The sequence below is a fragment of the Myotis daubentonii genome, chromosome 11, assembly GCF_963259705.1.
Source record: "Myotis daubentonii chromosome 11, mMyoDau2.1, whole genome shotgun sequence".
NCBI classification, from domain to species: domain Eukaryota; kingdom Metazoa; phylum Chordata; class Mammalia; order Chiroptera; family Vespertilionidae; genus Myotis; species Myotis daubentonii.
In genome coordinates, this window is record NC_081850.1 from 53,381,856 (window position 1) to 53,386,923 (window position 5,068).

General features: G+C 46.4%; 1 pseudogene; it reads right to left on the reverse strand.

Moving 5' to 3' along the window:
* Window positions 1–1,879: 1,879 nt before the first annotated feature.
* On the reverse strand, window positions 1,880–2,978 carry LOC132212789 (small ribosomal subunit protein uS2-like; annotated as a pseudogene).
* Window positions 2,979–5,068: the final 2,090 nt, after the last annotated feature.

Here is a 5,068-nt window from a genome sequence, read left to right on the forward strand (position 1 = left end):
TGCGTGGCTCAGTAGTTGAGTGTCAACCTATGAACTAGGAGGTCACGGTTCCATTTCTGATCAGAGCACATGCCCAGGTTGTGGGCTTGATCCTCAATGGGTGGTGTGCAGGAGGCAGTCGATCAATGATTCTCTCTCATCATTGATGTTTCTATCTCTCTCTCCCGCTCCCTTCCTCTCTAAAATCAATAAAAAATATATTTTTTAAAAAAGAACAAACAATACGTATGATTCAATAGATTAGTAATTAAGAGAGAAAGGCAGAGAGCCTAAACCAGGGTAATGAGAAAAAAAAATAAATTAATTTAAAAAAGGATTAACAACAAAAACAACAACAGAAACTTGATTTTAAAGCTAAATGAAGTTGCATTTTATTTATTTTTAAAGTTTTCATTGGTTTTTAGAGAGAGGGAGTGGGAGGGAGAGAAACACTGATCTGTTGCCTCCTGTATGCACAGGGGATTGAACCCACAACCTGGGTACGTGCCTTGATTGGGAATTGAACCACGCATGGAACGATGCTCAACCAGCTGAGCCACACCAGCCAGGGCACGCGGTTGCATTTTAGAACAGGCACGAAAGGAGGAGAAGCAGGGAGGGAGAAGGGGAGGAGGGGAGGGAGGGAGTGAGGGAGGGAAGAAGGAGAAAACAGTTTAAACATTCAAAAACCACTTAAACTGTTAGAAGTCCTACTCAGTAAGGAATAAGTACAACATTGCACAGGGAGGAATGAGTCTCTGAGCTGTAGTGATCCTGAACTGTCTGAGAAGCAGGCTTCCTTATGTCCGCTTTCTGCAAGTAAAACCATTAAAGCACATTGGACGTTTATAAGCCCCATCAATCCGCCTGTATGTCAAAGGCTTTTATTTGAAACTTGGTTTTGTACAACAGTGCCCCCTGGTGCGGATGGCATGCACAAATACTTACCTGTTAGCAGCATGAAGGCAATTTTCGAGAAATATTATTGCTGCTCTCACTCTAACTTAAAGAACAAGTTTAAAATATTTTTTCGGATGAGGGATGTGTTAGATTTAGGGAGCTTGTTTAGGTTTTATGCAATGCACCATTGGGGATATCGATGTACCTGGCATGGCTCACTTAAGATGACAAAGATTCATTTGCCCGTATATTTTGAATAGCTGTAGTTCTTTCAAATGGGTCGTGGAGTGTAAGTATAGAGTGCAGTACACTTCTCAAACAGAACCACTTGTATAATCAAGCATATAGGTCAACAGAAAACGACTGACAGCTGAGATGCCCCTTTGTCCCTCTGCTCCTTTCAGTCACTACAGTTCCTGCCACGGGTAACCACTACCATGCCATCGCATAACATAGACCCATTTTACTTTTTGAACTTTCTGTAATTGGAATAATCAGTATGTACTCTTTTGTGTCTTATTCAATATCTTTGTTGAGACTTGCCCATGTTGCTCTGGGAGTTTAGTTCCTTCTCTTTGCTGTATAAAATATCACTGTAAAATGTAACTGTAATTTATCAATTTAATAGTTGATAAAACTTTGGGTTGGTTCCAGTTGGGGCTATAATAGTGTGCTATGACTCTTCTTGTACATGCCTCTAGGTGCATATGATTCCGTTGGGTATGAACTTAGGAATTACTGGGTTACAGGGATGCTTAGCTTTAGTAGATAATGTCTAGCTGGTTTCTAAGTTGGTGGCTCCAAATCATATTCCCATGAAGGGTCTGAGAACTCCAGTTGCTTCATATCTTCACCAACACATGGTATTATTAATCGTTTTTTTAAATTTATTTTTTATTGATTTCAGATAGGAAGGGAGGAGAGAAACATCAATGAGTGAGAACCATTGGTTGGCTGCCTCCTGCACACCCCCCACTGGGGATTCAGCCTGCAACCGGGGCATGTGCCCTGACTAGAATCAAACCATGATCTCCTGGTTCCGAGGGCAATGCTCAACCACTAAGCCATGCCCATTGGGCCATTTTTTTTTTTAAAGAAACTTTATTTTTCGACAATCTTATTTCCATTCTGTTTAAGAACAGCTTAGGACCACTCAGTGGTTGTTCCCACCCATGCAGTGGCCTGAGCAGTGGGGGCTGCAGACCAGTCTTCCGTGGCAGCTGAGCACTCCAGGCTTCAGCAGGAACCTGGACAGCCAGAGGGCACCTACGCCTCCCGACCAGCCAAGACCTCGGCTGAGCAGCAGTGAGCTCGGGAGCAGTCCATTCACCAAGATGCCTCCTTGGTCACAGCCTTCTCAGCAGCGGCCTGTTCTCCCTTTTCAATCTCTTCCAGGTCCCCGTCGAAGCAGACATCAGGCATGACCTCCCATGGCTGCTCAGGGGAGATGGTGCCACACGTGCACAGAACTTTCCGGGCCACCTCAGACGTCTGGGTGAGCCCCCTTATTGCTGCAAGGGATGGCGATGTCCACAGAGTGCAGAGGAGAGTCTGTGATACACAGAGCAGGGGTAGGTGGGTTAGTTGAGCACCAGGAGTCTCGGCTCCCGGAGGGCTGCCTGGATCTGGCTGATGAAGGTCTGGGAGTGAAGTGTCCAGCAACAGCAGTGGCTCCAGTAAACTTCAGCACAGCTCGCTGGACAGTATGGCATGGGCATCAGCTGGGTTTTCAGTGGCAACAATGGCAGAAGCTGCCAGCAGAAGCTTCTCCCAGATTCTCTTCTTCCTTTTGTAGATGGACTGTTTCATTTGGAGGTCAAGGTTTGCTGCCACCCGAGCGGGTTCCTGCTGCAAGAATTTGAGGACATCCTCATCCTTCCTTTGCAGGATGTCAGGGACTCCAGACATTGTGGAAGTTTCCCTCTAAGTCATGTGGGAACCAAGAACAAGGCTGCCTGGGTCCTGCTCAGGGTAGCATGGAAAGGTGTTAATCTTTGTAATTATGATATTCTGGTGGGTATATGCCGTGGGTTTTTGGTTTTTTTTTTTAAATAGCTTTAAAAGGTAATTCACATGCCATACAACTCACCCACTATATTCAAAGCTCTCAGTAAGCTCACAGAATTGTGGTCCTATCACCACCATCTCAGAATGTTATCATTGTCCTCCAAAGAAACCCCCACTCCTGAGCTGTCACCCCAAACCTCCTACCCCTCAGCCCCAGTCAACCACTAATTTACTTTGTGTTTATGGATTTGCTTTTGACATTTTACATAAATAGAAGCATACAGTATGTGGCCTTTTGCCTGGTTTCTTTCACTATCCATGTTTTTCTCAAGACTCATCACATTTGATTCAACAAAGGAACCATCATGAATCAGATTGTACATCTGAAACACAGGTTGCAGGTTTGTTCCCATTTACTCATCCCCCTGTAAAAAAGAACAGTGCTAATTGCTTCCTTATCTGATGGCACATTTTCTAGTTATCTTTCACAGTTATTTTCAAAAGTGTATTAGGAAGCTGTGCTACTCTGCATCAATTTGCGAGAACACAGCTAAGGTTTATCTTTGGCTGAAGAATGAGCTGAAGATAAAGCAATGAGTCCCTTTAACATTTTTCAGGTAAAAATTATTTTGGCCATGCTTTATGGTAAGAAATTCTGGAGTGTTAAGTTCATTTGTTGGAACAGACTCAAATGATTTGCTGATAGGACAATTCTGTTTTTTTCTAAGGTAACCCTACAGCTGACCTCTATGTAGGTCACTCAGTTGAAGACGACAGACACAGAGGAAATGTGAAGGCCCACGTGTAGACAGAAGAAGAGATCAGAGTTATGTGTCTACAAGCTAATCATCTTCCATGAGAGACATGGGACAGATCCTCAGAGCCTCCAGCGAAAACCAACCCCTTGGTTTTGCACTTATTTTGTGGGGAACAGAAATGGACTTTGAACTCATTGTGGTTAATTATACTTTTACTAGAGGCCCAGCACACTTATCATGTGGGTAGGGTCCCTAGGCCTAGCCTGCGATCAGGGCCGTTGGCCAGACCCAAGGCCTAACGCCGCCTCTGCCTTAGGGCTGGTTAGGTTTCGGGCGCGCCCCACAGCTTCTGTCAGCGCCACAAGCCCCCGCAGCAGTGGCAGCAGCAGCGGAGCCCCCCCCCGCGTGAGCAGCCCCAAGTGGGCAGCGCGTTCCATCAGCAGCCAGACCAGCGTATGCGCATGGAGGTGAAGTCACTGGTGGCCGCTTTCCCGCCAGCCTGAGCCCAGAGTAGCCGGGGATGAGCAGGGGATCCCAACGGCCTGACAGCCAGCCTGGTCCTCCCGCCACCCACCCTAGTTCCTGTTCCCCATTGCTGATCTATTGGAGCCTACAGGCGCGGGGCAGGGGTGGGGGTGGGGGGTGGGGAGGGACCAAGAGGTCAGCTGTCTGCCCTGCCACCACCCGCTTCCCCGTTTGCCTGCAGGCAGGAGCAGGGGGAAGTGGGGGAGGGGAGGGACCAAGAGGTGGTCAATGCACCTCATGGTGACTGGTCGAGCCATCATTCTGCTTATGGTCCCTGGCCTTTTATTATATAGGATGGGGCAGCATCGTCTATAAGGTTCATTAGTCTCAAGTACAAGAGCTCTGAAACACTTGGTAGTGAGCGGACCACAAACATTTACAAGAATTTTATTCTCTGATGCAAATCAGATCTTGTGAGCTATTAAGAAATAATTGTAGCCAGCGATGTTGGCACATTTGATATGTTTAAGGTTTAGTACAATCAAACCACAGTAAGGTGGAAAACTTATAAAAGGGGCCAATAAATTGGCAAAGCTAAGTCCTAAGAGCTCACCTTTCACATCTTAAATAAGGACCTCTATCAGAGAAAACCCCCTCAGAGTCCAGTGCCTTTCTAGAACAGCTCCTTTACAGGTAAGTGACTTGGGACCCAGGGCTGCCATCACCACGGCAAGGAAAAGAGCGTGGCTTTTCCATGCTCCCACATGGCCTGTGCTTCCGGGCCTGTTGTCAGAGCCAGCTACATGGGCTCCCTGCCTTACTGTGGGTAAGGGATGTGGCAGCGTGCATGGGTATTTAACTGAGCAGTAAATACCACTGCCATAAGAGCACAAGTTTTGGGTTTCTTGACATTCTGGGTCCAACACAAACACTCTCAAATATGCTGGAAAAATGAGGGA